At 44.3% G+C, this 22,452-nt stretch overlaps 1 protein-coding gene across 1 annotated transcript in view; it reads left to right on the plus strand.

Annotated features, from left to right (window-relative positions):
• The first annotated feature begins 3,192 nt into the window (after positions 1 to 3,192).
• The window catches only part of CADM1 (cell adhesion molecule 1), a 246,924-nt gene continuing 227,664 nt past the window's right edge, over positions 3,193 to 22,452 (plus strand). Inside the window, exon 1 of the mRNA XM_086956817.1 lies at positions 3,193 to 3,238. The gene's annotated coding sequence lies outside the window, so the exon portion shown is untranslated. The remainder of the gene's footprint in view (positions 3,239 to 22,452) is intronic.

The raw sequence follows: 22,452 nt of genomic DNA on the forward strand, positions 1-22,452 counted from the left end.
TCCAGTCCCTCATCTTAACTGTTTTATTACTAAATATTGCATGTATCACCATAACTGTAAAATCTATTAATGTCTTTCACTGGCCTGATATACAGCTTGTACCTGTGACCTCACCCTTTTTAAATGTTTAACTCAAACTAAAATCAAAGACTCTGTAATGACCGAGCTACTTGGATTGTTCGGCGTGTTATTTTATTTTTCCTTTTTTGCGCTGCTGAAAGCAGTGGGGGCGATGCGGCTTCGCTTTAGCGGAGGAGCCATCACTGGGTTAGGGTTTCACTGCCAAGAAAATAAAAAAACTTTGTGTGCTTTTTTTTTTAAACTAAATCTCATTATATAACCTGGTTGTCACCACTGCTACCAAACTCCAACACATAGCTGCAGTCACATTATGAAGAATCACTTGTTTGAATGTTGAAGTCTTTCATACTTGATATGATATTCAAAAAAGATTTATCCCCAATTAGGGTCATTCCACATGCATCAGAGTAAATGGTACATCTCATTTACAGTAAAGCAGATTCCACCATACAGTCATATGGGTAACTTGTGCATTATTTTTATGCTCCCAAGACCAAGTGAGATTCCTATAACATGAATCCCATCCTAGAAAGTGTCTTCTCTTTCAAAGTAATGTCTGACAATAGGGGCATTACATTTGTCCATATTAAGTCCATCTGGGTCTTCAGTGCCCAGTTCAATTAAATGTTCACATCTCGCTGTACAGTGGAATCTGTTTCCTTTTCATGAAGATGTACTGTTCATACCAATGTATGCGGAATGACCCTAATTGAGGATGATACTTGTATGTAATACGTATATATGAATGAAAAGCAGCAAACATTGGCAGTCGGGTGCAGTACTTGGCAGCACATACTATAGAAGCATGACACATTGATACTCACTCTATCCTTGAGTGATCATGCTGACATTGTTAATGTACTTTCACAGAGACATACGATGAGGCATCATGTTAGTATGGAGAGGAACCACTGAAGTACATGAGCTTTGGTTTGGTCTTGTGTCACAGTGGGACAATATTATAACCATCATTAAACTATAAAAGCGATAAACCCCTCTCCCTTCTAACAATGACCGGCACTGGAGATTTATTTTTGTACCCCTTATTAGGTAAACTAGATGTTAGAAAGCAGTGCTTAATTTGAATATAATATTAAATTAACCTATATGTCAAGATTTAATGATCACACATAAAGCTAGTGTGACTCAATAACCCCCCCTTAACTAACAAAGCCGGCATTGTGCATCCAATTTAATCCCCAATAAGGCTGCCATTGTGCTAAGCTTACATGCAACAGGAAATGGATTCCTTGACCCTGTGGTTTAGAATTGGGATTTTAATTTGTTTAAGATGTTAGGGACATGCACATGAACAACCAACAATTGATTTGATATGAACCATTTCAATATGATGAAACGCCCTCAAAAGAACTTGCGCTTTGGGCACAGCGCCCTACGCGCATGTTCTATTGAGGGTGTTTGGCGGCGTTTGGCAGCGTCTGGCAGGGATCGTTTGGGGTTCTCAAACTAAATAAACTACCAGTGAAGTTTCATCTGTTGTTCTGGCTTCATTTCCCCTCAACAGGCGCTTCAATGGTTTTTTTTTCTATGTTGATAAATGCCTGTTATTTATGTTAAGACATGGAGGTGAGGCTAATGGACACGGCCGGACTGAGAACGCAATCCAGCCCTGGCAATTAAATCTGACTGGCCCCACGGGGTTTTGAGGTGGGTGCTGGTAGGATGCTGCTCCTTTTGTTGCAGGCGGGCGATATTGCAGCACTGCTCCAAATCCGGCCCCCAGTAACAAAACGGCCCCCACCGCTCCAAAACTGACCCCCAACTTTCCAGCCCACTGGTAAAACATCTGGATACTGCATTGCCAGTCTGCCCCTGGATATTGATCTGATAAGGTGGTAACACTGAAATGCTTAATCTTTCAATAAAACCTTTATAGTACAATTTTCTAGAGTTTGAACACTTTTTTTAATGTGATCATGGTACCATTTCCCCTCTTGGCACCAGTGCAAAACAGGTGGCCAGGCTGCCAGAAATCCGTAGGAGACTGGGATACATATATGTATGTAAATTGATGCCCTACCCTACCCCCTACTAACTTTGCCTCAGGGCGTCATTGCTTCTACTACTTGTTGTCATCTCTTGTCCAGAAAGTAAAAACATTTCCATCTCTGTTACTTCGCAATCCGTGTAAGTTGCTATCCAATATTTTTAATCGCATGACCCACCATTATGAAGTGCGTAAATGACAACTTGTTAAGAACACTGCTAACTTGTGTACCCCTCTTACCTCCAAAAAGTTGAAAATGCGGCATTACCAAACCTACACAGTTCATGTTGGACCTCATAGAGTTACTGTCCCTGAACTACGCCTCGAGCTATCATGGGAAGTGGGAGGGGAGAAGCATGGGTGGCGGGGGGCAAGTATTAACATTGAGGCGTTATGAATATGCTGTCAGACTTCCCCCCCCCCCCCCAGTTGATTCTTCGATCCATTTATTCCCCCACTTAACATTTGGCCAGTCTATATTTCTAGTAAATGAGGTCAGCAGGGCTCCTCCGTAATAGCGGAGGACCATCATCCCACTGCGCCAGCAGTCGAAAAATAAAATGATAAAATAATTTTATTATGATTTTATTTGTCAAATTGTGAGCTGATCTGAGTCTAGAGCAGGGTCAGGCAATCCTTGATTGACAGCGACTGGGAGGAGGAGGAGTGGTGGGCACCATAAGTGTGCATGCCAGTTTGGCTGGCTGTCTTAGGATGGCCAAACTGACATACCAACTTGCACCTCTCCAACCCAATTGTGTTGCACAGTCGTGTGGAGATTAGGCACAGGCTCGTAGACCCTTAGTAAGCACCTAACCAGGCTGCTCATATCAATCCTGGTGCTGCTCTCATGTGGAGTATAAGCATGAGAGCAACATCTGGATTGGGTGGGGAATCTGGAAGCCTGTGCTGGCAGGTAAGTCTTTTATTTTTATTTTATTGTTTAACACCCCCGCGGTGCTCCATGACTTTGTATTGGCATCCGCACTTGAGAGAGTGAGATATTGTAATTCAGACCTCCAAATTTAACCATATACTAAAGAAGTTGTTTTGATGATGATATAGTTAATAATGGTCTGTGAAAATTTAAAGTGTGTGTTCTCTTAGGTGGAAGCGGCAGCCTACAAGGATTTCCGGACTACAGTTTCAGTAAGTTTCACACACATGTTGATTTAAATAGATAAATGAGGATGGCTTTGTGTGGTGGGATGGTGGGTGAGCTGGGTGGTCATTGCAAGGCATTGCTTTATCACTTACTATTTTCTATGTGATTTGACACCCTAATCAAGTGGATTTTTAGTACTGCTGGAGCCATGTTCGAGAATGTGCCCCAGGGATGCAGTGGGCATTTGTGTCTTGTGCCATCTGGGTACCTTGGTATTATAGAAGGAGCTGATGATGCTTGTGTGGTCCACTTTATAACATGGATTGTGCCACCACACATTTTGTGCTAGTCATTTGCTGGGCAGTGGGCGTATAAATGTAGGAATGCTTTGCCATTACCCCAGAGGCATGTTACACATATGGGTGCAGACGCAAGAAAGGTGTGTGGAGGCATACTGGCTGTGCACTAATAGAGGTGGCACACAGTGTGACTCACTTCCTTGACCATAGGGAGTGAAGAACGGGGGAGGGGCAGAGGGACTACACCACCCATGAATCCCTGCCCGCAAATAGAGGCTGACGCACCTCCAGCGAAACACAAAGCAGCGATCTTCCGCAACGGCTCCATCTTTCACTAACACCCTCTCCATAGTGTAGGCATCAACTGTCTGGGTTTGTTACTACGTTGAGGACAGTCCATTCTGTAGTATAATTGGGTGAAATGTCCTGAGATGAGGGTGAACTACAACACAAACAAACGGTGAACCCTGTTATTTGGGCCTTGCTGTAAATGTTTTGGTTTTTTTTACTGATTAGTGGCTATAAGCCCCTCAGATTATGCCTTCTGCTGCTATCCGTGTGATTATTGTGGAATTTTGTGCCCTGAATTTATAGATGTCAAATTGAGAAGGAGATACTTGCCTTCAGTTGTCCTTTGTTGCCCTTGGTGTGTTCCCTGCTACATTTGGTCTCTGGTGGGCATTTAATCAAGGCAAAAAGATGATTAAAGTAAGCCGAAACCTATAAGCTATTGCTGAAGTTTTAGTTTAGACATCTTGTTCTTCCTTAGCCCCTCAGCAGTAAGTAGGAGATTAATGAGTGGCACAAGTAATCAAAGTTTTGATACTTTTAAAGGGTATGTGGTCTCACTGTGCCACCATTGGCATTTCTCTTTAGTTCTTGTCCATGCATATGTGTGTTTAAAATTGGCCCACGGAAGGCATCAATTATCCCTGAACACTGCTCTGGAGTTATGGCCAGGCTGTATTTGGTTTTGAGATAATGTTGGAAGGTCTCTGTGGGGTCTTTGGTCATGCTTGTCAATACCTTTATATGGGTATGGATGTGAAACCCAGCTAAGTGCACAGAGGGCTCGCTAGAGGGTTCGGGAGGATATGACTAGGTCTCAGGAGGATATGTCCGGAACGGAGGAACCATTTAAGGTAGTGCACTGTCTTGTAGAATCGGGGATGCAGGATTCATAAAGTTTAACACTAACTACGTGGCTAGAAACAAATATACGATAGTCTGAGCAGTGCAAATAAAGGGGCCTAAGGGAGGCGATGGAGACAGAGCTGGGTGGGTTTATCTGCTGGGAACAATGGCTCAATTCAGGCTTCGGACCACTCCACTGGCACCGACTCATTTCGCAACTCTCATAGAACCTTGATGTGCTTACTTGGTTACCATGGCAATTCAGACAAACAGGTGTACTTCGCTGAGCACGATTCATACATATTCACTCTAGACCCCGACAGTACAGTGGAGGTGAACTTGCTGACTCTGGAAACATTAAATGAACAGTTGGCTCATCTGTTTTTTGCAATCTCTACATTCCCCTGAGTCGAAGTATTTCGGTGATAATTTACGCTGTACCTGCCCTATTTCTAAACTGACCCCATTTAATCTTCTTGCCTTATATGGGTTGATGAATTTGTTTTACATCCAAATGGATCACCACAGTTTCTGCCCTGAAGGAGGTTCCAAGGATAGGCGTACATATCCTCTGGCCCCTGTAATAACCTAATGCTATGCCTTTTTTAAAAGATTTTTTTTTTTAACTTCCCATGAATGAAAGGCTGAGTTTTGAACCAGCATTCTAGATGCTTAGTGCCTATACACTGGATGCCATGACCTACTGAGCTATCTAATCTGCTTTCGCACAAGTTACATGTCTCCCAATTTCCACATTCTGTCAAATCTACTGATTGGGCCCACTCAAACTGCATCCCCCACTGAACCTTAAGCATCCCAAACATTTATAAGTAAAAGTAAAAGGTTCTTGATAAATGGAACTCCTAATCACAAAGTGATAGCCTTCACGCTGCATCATCATAGGGTTGGCCCAAATTGTTGGTTAGTCTTTTTGTCTGAATTTTGAGAGTGTAGGTATTAGCCTATTGTTTACTATATACATAGAATGTAACTTGTGTTTGCCCCTTTCAGCCGTTGGCTTTCTCTAGCCAGACTTTCAGCCATTGGCTGGAGCCTTTGTCAATCCTGTCTTGGCTCAGCCCAGGGGAGTTTTCATATCTCCTCTTATGCTATGGGTGTATCCTGCCACCGGCGCTTGAATACTTGCCTTGAAATGTACAAGGAAGTAGTTTGTGGCAAAAACCTTCTCTGTTTTCTCCTTTTGGCCCTCTCCCAATTGTCCCGCTCTAATGTCTAATATTGCAAGTGTTGGCAGATTACATTCAGACCCGTTTGTCTTTGTCACTGCTTGTTTTCTTAATGCGGTGTGATCCAGCGGTCTCCATTCCATCATAAGGCCGCCATTTCATGAGACCTGCAAATGTTTCTCCGTGATTACAGTGGCAGATTCTTTTATTTCAACACCGTGCACAGACCTTTGTTATGCACACACGCCGGATACAGCTTTGTTCTCCAAAGGTCGGAGTAATTAAAAGCCCGCTCTTTTTCGATTTCTTAAAAAAATACCCAGTGACAGGAACTGACTGTTGCTACAAAATGCTAATGTCGACTTCCCTTTAGGAGTGAAGATGATAGCAAAAAAACTACTGTGGACGTCTGAAAATATGCTAAAGAAGCTTTAATATTATGCGAGCCCTGGCTTTGGCAGTTTAGATAAATTACTGTATCCTCCTTTGCTTGTCCAATTAGAGACTTTGATAAAATGCTTTCAAGCAGATTTTCACCAGATAATGCGGCTTATTAAGCCTCCATGCAAAGGGGACTGATAATTGTGTGGCTTATGCCAAATAGTCCCCCAATGTGTTGTCTTGCATGTTCGCCAGAGGATTCCTCACCAATTTAATAAGCTCAGCAAAGGTTTAGCATTTATGCTTAAGATCCTTGTTGTTTATAGACTGCGCGCACTGTTTTGAAAACAATTGCTTAACCCTTTCCAATAAAACAAATACTTAACTACTTTGAATAAGGTCTCTAGTCTTAAGCCTTTGATCTAGCCTCAAACCTCCAGTGCACCGGGCTGCCATGGCCATGTCGCTGCATGCGCACCTTGGCTGCCCTGTTTTTGCGTGCCTGGCCTGCCCTGTAGCGACTTGCGTGCCTGGGCTGCCCTGTCGTTACATGCGCGCCTGGACTGCCCTGTCGTTACATGCGCGCCTGGGCTGCCCTGTTTTTACTTGCGTGCCTGGGCTGCCCTGTCGCTGCTTGCGTGCCTGGGCTGCCCCGTCGCTGCTTGCATGCCTGGGCTGCCCTGTCGCGTGCGTGCCTGGGCTGCCCTGTCGCTGCGTGCGTGTAAGACCCTGGGCTGCCCTGTCGCTGCGTGTAAGACCCTGGGCTGCCCTGTCGCTGCGTGTAAGACCCTGGGCTGCCCTGTGTCTGGTTGCGCGACCCTGGGCTGCCCAGTGTCTGGTTGCGCGACCCTGGGCTGCGACACCAGTGTGGGTGTCGGGGCTGCCCAGGGTCGCCCTGACACCCACAGCACATTGTACTAACTTACAGTTAGTCATACCATGGAGACTTACCCCAAACATGTGCAGTATATTGTCTCGCTCATGACCATCCCAAGCCTCATGTCTAATATCAAGGAGGATTCCCAAGCGATCGTAAGTAATCGCACCACAACTGACTTGGTATTGAGCTTGAACGCCAGTCAACCATAAGTGATAAGCACTCTGCAGATCGTATGTCTCCCTCATGAAGGTGAATAACCCCATCTGATGCAGCCAGCATGACTAACCTATTCTGAAAAAAAATCCTGCAAAACATTCCATGCTTTACTAGCTTATCTTTTTTGATTCACACATGTTGATTTTTACAACCTGAACACCATCTACATGCTCTCAATGCTCTAAGCTTACAATTCTGGCAATTTATGAAATAGAGATGCTCACAGTATAGGTCCCAGTGTGGGATTACTAGAAGCAGTATACGCTGTTTCACATTAGGAGGACCCCTATATGGTATTGTGTGGTTTAATGTGTACATGGTCATTTTTTTTTCCACCAGGTTGCGCTTTTGTGCATACCGTTAACTCAACTGTCCATATGCCTCTCATGATATTGCCACCTCGACAAATGGCGTTCTTTTGAAGCTTAAAATCACACGTGATTGTTTTTCACATGTTTTGATTAGAGCATAATCATTGATAAAAAAAGCTGGGTTCCTTTTGGGGGAGGTCCACATAACCAATCTTTCTTTTATTGTTGCAGCCCCCCACACCTGCCTCAGCCTGTAGAAAGCCATAGGGACTAGGGTTGTCCATGTGCACATTCTTGGGGACCACTGATATCTAAATGTGTGTTCCACAACAATGACAGCCTGGCTTTACTTGGCCTATTTACCAATAGAATAATGTGCCATTCTTTGTATTTTACTAGTGCATTTTTTGCATGTTTAATCTCTATAAAATTCACATTTGAAACGTCTGAGACACACAACCTTTTTGGATGTGCAAATTACCATATCAGAAAACAGATTAGAAACTGATATTTTTCATAAAAAACAGATAGGAACAACACATTACATTGTAGCAGTCATCATCTAACTTCATTGAAAATGCATCTACCCGCATCCCAAATGATGAGAGTAAAAAGAATAGTATCAAACCTGGAGAAATCTACACAGAGCATGACGGAAATGGCAGAAAGATTCAAACAAAGGGGGAACCCTCCAACGACCCTAGAGAAGGCCAAACAGAGGTGTGAATCTATCACTCGTAACGAACTTCTAAGAACCAGAGATAAACCAGAAAATACAAGAACGGTGATAGTATCAAGATTCTCAACATCAAGTAATGCATTTAAAAAAATCATTACCCGACATTGGCCCATGTTAGCCATGGAACCGGATTTCAAGAACTTGTTCATACAGCCACCAATTTTTGCATATACCAGAAATAAAAATCTAGGAGAAATACTCAAACCGAAACAAACACACTACAAAACCCAAGGGTACAATATCATGTATGAACTGCAACAGTATTATACGAGGGACCAAAATAAATCCTCCAATGAAAGGCAATAGCGTAAAGCTTTATATAACAGCCACATGTGATAGACAACGTAATATACCTACTGAAATGCTAGTGTGGCAAAGTATATGTGGGAAAAACAGAACGAAAATTCAAAACACAAATCTACTATAAGAAAAAAAATGTCAAATCCACTGTTTCAACTCATTTTATGGAGGAAAAACACATCCCCCAACTAAGATTCTTAATTTTGGAGGTAATTGAGAAGATCGAAGGAAGAGACAACAATAAACATCTTCTGAAAAGAGAAAATTACTGGATGATGAGAATGCAGTCATGTAGACCAAATGGTCTTCACGAATGCATGGAATATGCATGTTACTTATGAATAACAGTGGGACTGTTCTGCTCCGAGGGACTATGTAGGTGCTGAAAAGAATGAGTGGTTAAAATAATTGTTTTATTTACTTTTTTTCACTGATCCATAAACACTACATCCATATTCAAAATTGATATAGGCACCATTGCAATATAGCTTATTAGTACAGTTGATTATTACAACAATATCGCAAAAACCTACACCCAACATATTGCACCCTTAGTCCTTTCTCTAGTGAGATGACTTTCGATCATCCACGCACACGCGTTAATACGTCATAAACGCAGGCCGCGAGCAACACTCTAACACCACAACACTGCCGAGTTAAGATCGTTTGGAAGACTTAGCAAGTTGGAATCAAGTGTTTCCAAGCGCAGAACATACGCGGGTCTTAGATAGAATTAAAATGTGCTTTTTGACCACTGTTGTAACCGTGGTTGTTTTTACGTTATTTTTCAGTATATGAAAGGCATTTAAAATCAAGCAAAACCCGTGAGTAAAGAAAGTTTGAATATTGTTTAGACACGTTAATATTAGAACACCTTAACCTCTCTCAAATCGACCCGCGTTTTGAAATGAGTCATGAAAGGACCAGCATCAACTACTCAGAAAACGACTCGTGTAAATTATTCACGAGATGATCCATGTTCTTTACAAACACATGGTGCACCAATAAATACTAACAATAGTACTTCTTACACAAATCGCACTAAATCATGCATGTCAATGATTCACATACTATGAATAAATGAGGGGGGATCTATGTGTATAACTTTGACAAAATCAGTGTAAACAAAAATTGTGTACAACGATTCTATTGTAGACATCCTCCCTGATGAAGAGCGTTTGGCTCGAAATGCATTGGGGGACGATTAATGCATAAAATGAATGAAATGCAACGCAATGAAAATTTGAAATGAAGTGAATTTCAACAATAAAAGAACTTGGTGGAGTAAAAACCACATGTCAGTTATAATTACTACTTGATATACAATCCTTCAGAGGAAATAGTGTGCCCACAGGGGGATGCAACCAAGAGTCATTGGAAGCACTTCTTAAATAATCTCTATGAAACCCTTGGGTAGGTAAATTCTTGAAACTTGAAAAAGCCAAAGTCTTGATCATTTGTACAGGGAACCGTGAGTTTCGATGAGTTGCTCTGGTGTGCGTGAGGATTTGGAGTACTCCTCAAGCATGTTAGAACACTTCCTAGAGTTTTGTGCAGAATATGTTGAAATGTGCCCATGGGAGAGAATTGTGGGTGGAATGCCTGCTTCTGAGATTTGCGTATCTGGCGGGTTCTAGTGAAAACCCCTTCGGGACCGCCCCAACCTTTCTATCTCTATAGGTTGGAGATCGCCACCAATTACAGTGCCACAATAGTATAGTTTGTGGTTGCACTAATAAAGATTTTCTCTTATAACCTAATAAATGATGCAGTGGTGTTGGGCAGAATGGGGGTTTCAGGTGTTTGCTGCAGGGAGAATTCATTGTTCAGCAAAAATAAATTTACAAACAGGTTGCCCTAAGGGGAGTCAAAATCATGGTTAAATTACATTGAGAGCAGAGGATTGGAGAGTTTAATTTGATAATCACTCTTTTCTGTTCTGTAAGTCCAGATGATAACTTTGACTCTGCCAGTGAGATTTCCTGTTTACAGCAGCAAGCTTTAGATCTTTCAAATTGATTGGTTGGTGAGTAAGTTGTACGCATTGCCACTGACTGCACGGGCGCAGCTATTGATAGTGCAGCAAGTTCAGTGGCACTGGTCCCCATGGCATGAGTGGTCCATTTTAGAAGCACAGCTGTTTTATACTACAAAACCAGGTGATGGGGTTTATTTTTTAGGCCTCACCTAGGCTTTGATTGTGGGGACTCTGTGCTGACTCTGCGAGACATGCTGTATTTAGGATATGGCGATACAAAAGGGAATGATGGATGGAGCGTTTGAGCAAATCAAACACTCACCCCAATCAACTGATCTGGGTTTAATCCATCACCATTCTTTAGCTCACTCAGCCACCCCAGTTCAGACATGGCCATATGCAAATCAGTCTGACCTGTGCCTCATGGGAACAGTCCAGCCCGAACTGCCAAGCCATGTCTTCCCTGGACCGGAAACAAGAATCCTGGGACCGGTCTGAACTGGGGTGGCTGAGTGAGCTAAAGAGTGGTGATTGATTAAACTCAGATCAATTGACTGGGGGTGAGTGTTTGATTTGCCCAAGCGCTCCGTCCATCATCCCCTTTTGTATCTCTTTGTTCGCCCTAAGTTGGCAGGGTATGCTCAGACGTGAGTCCCTTGCTCACTCGGCCACTGGATTCAAGATAGCCTGGCTGATGAGAATTATGAATCTGAAACTGGTCCCAGGATGCTTGTTTCCGGTCCAGGGAAGACATGGCTTGGCAGTTCGGGCTGGACTGTTCCCATGAGGCACAGGGTCAGACTGATTTGCATATGGCTATGTCTGAACTGGGGATGGCTGAGTGAGCTAAATAATGGTGATGGATTAAACCCAGATCAGTTGACTGGGGGGGAGTGTTTGATTTGCTCAAGCGCTCAGTCCATCATCCCCTTTTGTATCGCTGTATTTAGGATATGGGCTTTAAAAGCTCCGCTGATTTTCAAGGACTTCCCTTGTTACATGTGTTGTTGCTCCGAGATTGTGAGCACTATTTCTTTCTTTAAGCTGGAGCAGTCTAGATCAGTGCTCGTGGTTTGCAGAGCTCTGTTGTAAACAGGGCTGTAAATCTTGCACTTATTTTGCCACACTTCCTGTGCATTCAAACACCGAGATCTGTTTTGGCTGCAGCTGCCTCCTTCCTCCTGTTTTTGAAATACATAGCCTGGCGTCACGATCCCTGCCTTCCTATGTCTGCTGCCGCCTCCTTCTCAGTCCTTCTCAAACATTTGCAATGCAACAGGTCTCGCATTTGCGAGAGTTTGAGCTATTGGCTTTGTAAATGACAATGCCTTTTATTTGTGTGTTTTGAAAACCTGCAAGCTGTGCGTAAACATGCACTTTGTACTTAGTCATTGCTTTCAAAAAAGCAGGACTGGCATTAGTAACTGCTCCCCTCTTACTGGCTGCCTTGCTTCTCAGAAGCAAGGACTAGAAGTACAAAGTTCATGTTTATGCACCGCATGCAGGTTTTCAAAGCGCAAATAAAAGGCATTGTCATTAACAATGCCAATAGCTAAAAATTCTCGCAGATGTGAGACCTGTTGCATTGCAAATGCTTGTCTTTCCTTGCTTTAGAGCTGCTGACACCCTTGCTGTTCAGAAAAGGGGGTGGTGATGAACAGAGTGTCTGAATTAAGCAGACCACTCTTACCCAGTCCAAAGATCAGGGCTTGATCCATCACCGTTATTTAGCTCACTGCACCATCCCAGCTCAGAACCTGGCTATATGCAAATCAGTCTGTCCCTGGCCCAGTGCATCATGGGAACAGGGCAGACTAAACTACCAAGCCAATTCTTCACCAGAAAGGAGACAAGCTTCCGGGGACCTTTTTCTGGCATTTTAGCCGTCGTCGGCCTGGCTTGCTTGAATCCTGATGGTGCAGTGAGCAAGGGACTCATGTCTGAGTATACCCTGCCACACCCATAGTGGCCAAAAACGATTCAGAAAAGGGGGTGGTGATGAACCCTTGCTGTGCCACTGCCACCTTGACCAGCTACAATGAAAACATGATATCCTGTAACTATTTAGAGAGGTCAGACGGGTATCATTTAATATTTCACCCTGTATTTTTTCTGACCACTCCTCTGCTCATTTTCTTTCCCTAACTTGGTGTGTTTTCTTGCTTGACAGAAATAGGAAAAACCTTGCAGTACTCACTATAATGGGAGTACGCGGGGAATGGGCCAAGGGCTGTGTTTACATGTTTTCTAAGTTTCCTACTTATGTTGCAGATGGTCATGTCCAGAAGCAATAATTTAAAAATGTCAAATTCCCCCTTTGGTGGTAAAAACTGAGACACAGAACACTCTTGCACCCGTTACGGGGTTTTCAGGGTTGGAACCCTGAGACCTCGTGTGGTGAAACCGGAGTTCTGCATGAAAATATTTCGTAAACCATAAAAGGTGAGACATGCAGAGCTCCCTCGGTCTGTGGCAGCCAGACGTCCAAATCTCAAACATGTCAATCAACCACTTGCCTTGATAATCTGCCTAGGTTCTTGCTGTATCTTATCCCCGTTCTTTACTTCATTCCCGTCCTCATCTACTTACTGTAACATTTACTCCCCTTAACTTGAAAACAATCAAGCTTCATGCTGTGGCATTTCAGCAATTGTAGCAAAGTATACATTTGCTTGGATCTTTTTAATGTTTGGATATCTGACCTTTTTATTTTTCGTTTTTGGTCACTTTACTTTGCAAGTCTGTGTTAGTTCAATAATTGTTTCCTTTAACAATAAGTTGATTTCCGATGGTGTTTTGTAGTTAGTCTGCTATCCGTAGGATATTTTATTCAGTTTGTTTTTTATTGTTGTGCATATTTGCTTCAGCATAGCCCTAGTTGAAACCTCCCATTTGGTGAAGGCTGACTTTAAACCCCACCCACCAGGCGACCTCCTCCCTAGCTCCTTCATCATGACCTACCACAGCTAAAAGCAGAATAGAGCCATGGTTGAGGATGTGAACCCTCACACGGCTGTCTTTCATGGCTCATTATTGAACTTCCCCACCATCCAATAAGTATTCAAATTAATCTTCTTTTTGCTAGTGTCAGTGTGTCCCTGATCCTCGTTGGCCACCTCTTGCCCTCCGGTTTTGACAGATTAGCGCTCTATTGATTGCATTCTTTTGCTGGCTGTAACCTTTGGACTGTCAGGCGATGCTTCACGAACGCTTTTTATCTATCAATACCCACACTAATGGTAGGACGAGACTGACATCTAATCACAACACCAGCGACAGGTCGTAAATCTGAGCCAACTTGGCTATGGGAGTGACCTCGAGGATGGAGGGATGCTGGCATCAAAAGCGGGAGTATTCAACAAAAGGAGGGACAATGGGGTGTGTTTAACGAGGTCCAACGTACATACCCCACAGTGACTAGTCAACAAATAGAGTACGAAGTTTCTCAGTGAGAGGGTGGTGTGAGGCTGGATAGAGGACGAGGAGGTAGAAAGTCCGGAGATACCACTCAGTGTGTGCAAAGGGAAAAGGGGGGTTTCCCTTTTAGGAACTAGGGCCCTCGCACACCCAGCAAGCTAGGTGTCATGCTTCATCATATGAGCCTGCCCCTCGTCAGGTCGGCGCTGCAATACCTGACTGGCACCGGGAACCGGGGCTCTTTGTCGGATCTTTTGTTATTGCCGGTGGGTGCAGTGGGGGTGAGCGGCCTAGTGTGTAGATGTGGAGTGTGGTGAACAATAAAATAGGTCAGTTAGTCCAATACAACTTTATTGGGAAGGTAAACTTCTTAAAATAAAAAATGAGGTGCACAGGACTAGTAATAATGTATCTAGTTGTGTATGTCCAGCTCTCTGGTGATCAGCATGTTTCGTGCCATGGTTGTCTCATAGATCTGGACACTTCCTCAGAATCGAAATAAAATGCTATCTACACTATGATGGTAAATAAAAGTGGTGTTTACGTTCCCAGAACACAGGTAGTGGACCTGCAGATGAAGTAAAAACAACAAGGAAAAAGTCATATTGGCATGTGTGTTGTGACATCAAACGGGCATATCGTGTCCCTATTAACCAACCAACATATAGTGCTAATTAATAAAGAGTGTAATTACAAAGCCACATTGTTCTAGGTGGTCAATAGTGCACTTAATGTAGTCCCTGGGTCACACTGTGTGGGACAGTGAACTACATCTGATTACAATTATATCCAGTGCCTAGGTGGTTTCTAATCTTATAAGAGTAAAAAATTAGTTAAAGAAAGGGTGGCGGCAACAACAAGGGTTGCAGTCATGGACATGTCACTGGACTCACCTGTTCAGTTGGATTGAAGTGCTCGCCACAGTGAGTCGGCGTATAAAAAAGACACCAATTGGGTCCTAAGAAAGACATTAGAGCATTCAAGAAATTGCACAAGGTGGTTAGAGGTAGTGCAAGTATGCTGCTCAATAAACGGAAGGGGAGAGAGTTTTACCGGTCGTTCACCGATGAAAAAACCTCTTGGTGACCCAGTCAAAGGTACTGTGTGAGAGCATGAGTGTCTCCATGGGGGTGCGAGCCCTCCCCCGTGCCCAGGAGGGCCCACCCGGGAGGGAGGGCCAGACAACAAGGGGATCGCTGCGCGTCAGCAAGGGGACAACCAGAGGCGCACACCACCACACCAGGGATCAAAGGGTCTGTAGTAGGTACAATTCAGGTCAAAACGAGTGCGGTAAACCATGTGTCGGTCATTTACCGGCAAACTCTGGGGGACCCTGTCAGAGGTACCAAGAGTGAGCGTGTATGTCCCCCTGAAAGTACAAGTGTTCCAACAACACCTAACAGTCACCCCAGGGGTGGAGGACCAAAAGGGGGTGAACGAAGCAGAGGGGCATCCATTGAAGCCCGACACTCGTACCAAGGACCGTCTGGTCTCAAAAGCAGATTCGGTTGGCCGGAAAAACGAGCGGCATCATGCTCACTCACCTCTGGGTATTGAAGAATGTCCAGTTACTCACCGGCGAATGAACGCTCATTGCTACAAGACCTACCCCGCGCCCGACACTGGGATGGTGGCGAGCGGGAGGTTGGAAGTGTGTAAGTAAGCCCGGTCTGGGAGCTGGAGGCGGGTTGCAGTGGTGACGTCAGAAGTCATGTGGTCTGTGGAGGTAGGGCCGTGACAAAATTAAATGCGTAACTAATGGGGAAGTACCCAGGCACCATCCTGTAGTGTGCAAATATTGCGGGTCTGGAACTCCTAGTGTAATAAGGTGTGTACAGTTGTAATGGATACATGGGAAGTAATAGCCAACCCGGGAGTTCCGTAGTGGCCGCATTGTAACTCAAACAATTTATTATATATATTGCGGATACCTATCCCGAATTACAGTTTAGCACTCTGTCGCATAGTCCCTCAAAAATTACTTCGTAGATCCATATTCCCATATGCAGTCGAGCTCTGTGTAGCTCGTGGGAAAAAAACAAAAAAATATATGTATTAGAGGTGGTATCGAACTTGAGCCCAGTGTTAACCAAGTAGTGTGCTGGTCAACTGATAGTGTGTATGGCAGCCATATTGGAGTGTCTGTGTATAACTAAATGTGGATGGTTAGTTGGAGGTAAAATGTTGGTTCTACTTACTGACTACCGCGTAGTTAAAGGGGCACAGAGCTACTATTGAGGCTGGGCCATTAGTAAATAAATGAATAAACCACATCGCTGAATCCGGACTCTCCTTAGAAGAGTGGATCTCAATATGGTCAGGGTGGAGTGTATGATATAGGGCATATCCTCCTGGGAAGGCGCAGTTTGTAAGATTACTGATGGGGCTGAGGGATTGCCTACCTAGCTATACAACCCCTTGAGATATAGCACGGATTTATTGACCCATGGTCAATAAATGTGGGTCTGGCTAGTAAACCTGAAAGGTTTGTAAGACTACTGATGGGGCTGAGAGATGGCCTACTTTGCGAAGGCAACCCCTTGAGATATAGCAGGAATAGGGAGACCCAAGGGCAATAAATGTGGGTCTGGCTAGTGAACCTGAAAGGATGGGTGGCCTAGTGATAGTGAATCAAGTAAGGGCCCTCCATGGTATATCGTCATTCAGTCCGTTGGTATGGGTGGATAGTCTATGTATCCATTTTTGTTCTGCCTTGAATAATGCAGTCTTAGTGGTCTGAGGGTATGCTTCAAGAACCGTCCAGCGCAGTGTGTCTGGGGCATGTTGTGAATCTTTGAAATGTGTATACAATTTCGTAGTGACCCTTTGGCACCTGATGTTACTTTTATGCTCCGTTATGCGTGTCTTGACTGGACACATGGTCATTCCAATATATTGGAGATCACATGGGCAGGTCAGCATGTAGATGCATTGTTTGGTGTTGTGTCTTTTCAAGGACCACCTGAAGTTGGATGCGAGTAGTAGTTCTTTTGCCTTTGTAGTCAGTAGGCAGACCGTGCAGGATCCACAAGAATAATGGCCAGTGACTCCCGGGAGGTTCCACAGAGTCCTCTGTGTGTGTGTGTCCATGTTTTTACTCCTCCGTCTTGTGTGTATTAGTGTATCCTTAAAATTGCGGGTTCTTTTGTAAGCGAACCTGGGTTTTGGTAGTTGTAGTTCACCTGTATTCAGGATGTCCCAGTGTTTTAAAATGATTATTTTGATCCGCGGGAATCTAGTGTGAATGGGGTCACGCAAGTCAGGGTCTCTGTATTTGATTTCTGGTGTACTTCAAGTAAGGACTCTCTAGGGTTGTTCCTAGCTCTCTTAAGGGATTCTTTAACCTGTTTCTGTGGGTAGCCCCTTGCCTCAAGGTTGGATGCCAAGGAATCTGCTTCTTTTTTGTAATCGCTGACCAGCTTACAATTGCGTCTAATTCGTAGAAATTGCCAGAATGGCAAATTGTCCCTTAGTGCTTTGGGATGGTGGCTATTGTACAAGAGTAAACTGTTGCGGTCAGTTGGTTTCTTATAAAGTGAAGTGATGAGGCTGCCTGTACTCAGTGTGATGTTTATATCTTAGAAAGGAACAGTATTGGCAGAGATAGTGTTTTTAAATTTGAGGTGATCGTTCTGAATGTTGATCCTCATAAATTCCTTATAGGTGGATAAAGTGCCATGCCACAACACCAGAATATCATCAATGAAGCGTTTCCATAGCTTCAAATTGTTGCAATATGGATTAGTAGTGTTGTCAATTTTGTCCCTTCCAAAGGCTGCCATATAGAGGCAGGCTAGACTGGGAGCAAAAGTGCTCCCCATAGAGGTACCCTGGCTCTGATGAAAAAGCTGTTGGTTGAATTCAAAGAAATGTTCAGTCGGAGCCAGGGTTGTGCATTCCCTGATGAAGGCAGTAGGCGTGGGTGATGTCCACTCCAGAGAGTTAAGGTCGTTCTCCACTACTGCTAAGGTTGCTCTTTGAGGAATGTTTGTATACAGAGCTTCCACATCAAGGGTGACTAGGTCTGTCACCAATGTCAGTTATTTCCTCAATGATTTTGAAGATGTTGGTAGTATCTTTTACAAAAGAAGGGGTGCTTCTCACAGTAGGTTGCAGGAAGTGGTCGCAGAAAATCGAGAGTGGCTCAAGGATGGAGCCAATCCCAGAAGCAATGGGACGACCTGGGACCGGAGAGGCACCCTTGTGAATTTTAGACAGGGTGTAATAGTATGGAGTTCTAGGGTCCTTGGAAATCAAAAAGTCTGCCTCTTTCCGGATGATCCAGCCATTAGACTCTGCCTCATACACCATGGTGGAAATCTTGGTCGAGAGGCGTGTAGTGGGATCGTCAGTGATGGGAGTGTAGTATTTCCCATCAGATAGTTGCCGGATGCATTCTGCATCATAATCAACAGTGGATTGTATCACTGTGGCCCCTCCTTTGTCCGCTTGTTTTATCGTGATGGTTGTATCCTCTGCTATTGATTTATTGTTTCATGAGATACTCTCGATTTTCGGAAATTTCTGTTTCAAAAGAGGGAGGTCAGGAGGTAATGCTACCACCAGTGATGGCTGTTGTTGTGGAAGAGTGGTGTTAGAGGTTCGGTGGGGTAGAGGGGGGGCCACAACAAAATAAAAAACTTCCCTGCAGCTAGCCACGTTGCACTCTTCTGTTCCTTTTCTCGCAAGCACAGGCTCCCAGACTCCTCTGATGCTGCTCTCATGTCACGAGATAAACAAAACAGAAGCCGGGCAGCTAGTGTCTCTGCAATAATGCGCAACCTAGTATACACAATTGCTAGGCTGGACAACCATTTGTGTTGAATTACTTTTTTTTGTTTTATAAAAGTTTTTGAAAAAAGTTTTTTAAGCATCAAAAGATACACCACAACATTTACAAAAGTTCATAAGTACATTCAGTGGACCAAAAGACAAATCAAATCAAATATTCAAAACAAAAACAATTGTGACAAACAATTAACATGGACAACTATACAATGCCTCAAATTAATCAATCATTGAGGCACCAATCCTGAATATAAACTGAACAAGTGGACTAACAGGATTAAATAATAGCCTACTTGTTACAACCAACACAAGATACACAGTAAATTTGTCACACGGTGCTGTAAGTAGGAATAACACAGGAACTAAGCAACAGTGTAGAAGTGTGTTAATTATATTCCTATTACGCCCTAGTTATTTGGTATCTTGGAGGTACAGGACGTCGACGCATTTCGAACCCAATCAAGATTAACGGGTTCTCCTCAGGACTTGGACTGGGGGGTCGTTGTCACTTCTTTGCGGGGGGGTTCCGGTCACTCCCTCGATGCTGTGAAGGCTTTGAAGTGAAGGGGGTGCCGGCACACCTTAGTTGATCGATGTACAGGTTAAGAACGCCTTCGTTTGTAGGCTCATAAGTCCTCGCTGCGCGCGTGTGAAGGCAGCAGCCGCCGCTCTGGCTTCGCAATTCTATGTAGGTAGAGGCAGCGCTGCACACCGGCACCCAACTGAATCAGAACAACAACTCCATGTCATGAGAGCAGTAGGATTGGCTTGAGTGCTCTGAATTTGTTCTCCCGGTGAGACTGGGAGCCTGTGCATGCTCGCTCCAACCCGGCAAAGTATATGTGTGCATGGCGGTTTGGCTGGTTTGAGAGAGCTGGCCAAACAGTCATCCGCAGTGACATTTATTTATTTATTTATTTTTGAAGCTTATAAAGCGCACGGCTACCTCCGGCGGAGGTGTCCCGGCGCTGAGATTACCCGAATGCCACCCAGAGAAGGTACCAGAAGTAAATCCTACAGAAAGGAAATAAAAGAAACAGACATTATTATGAACAATTAGTAAACAGCCAAGTTTTGAGTTTTCGTCGAAAGACCGTCTCAGATTCAATGAACCTGAGTTCCACGGGTAGTCTGTTCCAGAGTTTGGCAGCAGTGACGGTGAAAGTTCTGCCGCCACATCTGGAAAGTCTGAATCTTGGGACGATCAGTAAACGAAGGCTGTTAGATCTGAGGTGCCTAACAGAAGATGAAATTTTAAGGCGTTTACTCAGGTAAGACGGGCCTGTTCCACGAGTAGCACGAAATGCCAAGGTCAAGATCTTAAACTCAATACGCCGAGCTATGGGGAGCCAGTGGAGCTCATCTCTGTACGCTCTGACTGAGGTACGAGCAGGAATATTGCCAATAAGCCGAGCCGCGGCGTTTTGGACTATCTGCAGGCGATCAATCAAATACTGGGGGGCACCCGCATACAGGCTGTTAGCATAGTCCAAATTGTTGGTGATAAGTGCCTGGACCACCGTTTTGCGAGAAGATTGAGGAAGATACGGGAATATCTTCCTAATCATGCGCAATTTCGCAAAGCAAGCCCCCGCAACCTTGTTGACTTGGGATTTACCAGACAAGGTGTTATCGAATGTAAAGCCTAAGTTGCGGGCAGTCTGAGCTGGCTTAGGAGGGGGATCCAGGACAGTGGGCCACCACAAGCTAGCCGGGGGAGGAGATTTCTGACCGAAGAAAAGAACCTCAGTTTTTGCGGCGTTGAGCGCCAGGTGGTTAGCAGACATCCACGTGCAGATATTGCCAAGGCAGTTTCTAAAATCAGAGAAATGGGAGTCAGAGTGGCCTCTGAATGAAAAAATGAGCTGAGTATCAGCATAGGAGACCACCCTGACACCCCAAGATTCAACTACCTTAGCAAGAGGAGCAACGTAGATGTTGAATAATAGAGGGCTGAAGGCAGAGCCCTGGGGCACTCCGCACAGAAGAGGTTTATCCTCTGATTCAAATGGGTGCAACGTGACCCTCTGAAACCTGTTCGACAAAAAGGAATTAATCCAGGCCAGTACCGTGCCACTGATCCCGAGCTGATGTAAACGAGTTGCTAGTATGTCATGGGATACAGTGTCAAATGCAGCGGATAGGTCGAGGAGGACCAACATGGCCTCCTCGCCCCTATCCACTGATTCCCTAATAATTTCTGAGACCTCTAGCAACGCCGTCTCGGTGCTGTAACCCGCTCTAAAGCCGGACTGGGAGTCGTGTAACAGCTGATTAGATGCCAGATACTGGGCCAGCTGAGTCTGTACCACTTTCTCCAAGACTTTCGCAGGTTTAGGCAGAAGTGAAATGGGCCGGTAGTTGGTGAATTGTAAAGGGTCAGCACCAGGTTTTTTTAGAATAGGGATTAGCCTGGCCTGTTTCCAATCTGAGGGAAATTGACCCCGAGACAGAGGCGTTCCAAATCGAGAGGAAAGGTTTAACCAGAACAGGGGCAAGATTGCCCATGAGTTTGGCAGGGACTGGGTCCAAAGGAGAACCGGACTTCACTTTAGATAGTAAGGACACAGCTTGGTCGGAGGTAAGCTCATCAAAATGATTAAATGAGCTATAACTGGAACAGGTTATATCAGGGGGGAGGCAGAGTGCAGCAGTATCAAAAGAAGAGGCGAGTTTGATAATTTTATCCTGAAAAAAATCCGAAAGTCCGTTGCAAAGATCTTGTGTTGGAATACATTGGGTTTTCGTGGAAGGGGGATTGACAAAGTCTTTCACGATGGTAAAGAGAGTTTTGGAGGAATTCTGTGCCTGATGGATAAGATTGGAGAAATAGGCTCTCATCGTAGAGCGTTTCAGCTTATGGAATTTGTTCCGGGCAGATTTATAGGCCAGTTTAGCAAGAGGGTCATAATTTTTTCTCCATTTGCGTTCCAGTTGCTTACATACGCTCTTTTCCTCACGAAGCAAGGAAGAAAACCAAGGAGAAGAGGGACGAGATCTGGAAGAAGACAATGGAACAACAGGGGCAACAGAATCAAGGGCCGAGGAAAGGGCCAAATTAAATCTTGCAGTTTCTTTGTCAAGGTCTTCTAGATGGTTAAATTGAAACTGAAGATGCGGTTCTAAAGACTCACAGGTCACTTTGGTCCATCTACGGCCACTGTCTCTATGAAGAGAGGACGGGGAAAAAGAAGGGGAGGTAAGGGTAAAAGGAAGAAGGTAGTGATCAGTCCAGGTCAGAGGAGAAGGGGACAAAACAGATATGCCAGGATGATTAGAAAAAATGAGATCTAATGTATGCCCTGCAATGTGGGTTGGGCCTATGACTAGTTGCGGCAGAGTAAGTCCCTGTAGGGTATCCAACAGGGAAGAGGCTTTGGTACAGGAAGAGTTATCAATATGGAGGTTGAAGTCTCCCAAAACCATGAAATAGGGATGTTTAAGAAGAAAGTCAGCAATAGAATGCGTCAAAGCATTGAGAGACGCTACGGTAGCTGTGGGGGGATTATAAACCAGGATACCGGCGCAGAGGGTGCTTGCTGAATCCATTATGGTGAAATAAGCAGCTTCGATGAGACCGAGATTGGGGATTTTTATTAGGTTCAGTTTGAAGTGAGATTTGGCAATT

The sequence above is a fragment of the Lissotriton vulgaris genome, chromosome 2_1, assembly GCF_964263255.1.
Source record: "Lissotriton vulgaris chromosome 2_1, aLisVul1.2, whole genome shotgun sequence".
In the NCBI taxonomy this organism is placed as follows: Eukaryota; Metazoa; Chordata; class Amphibia; order Caudata; family Salamandridae; genus Lissotriton; species Lissotriton vulgaris.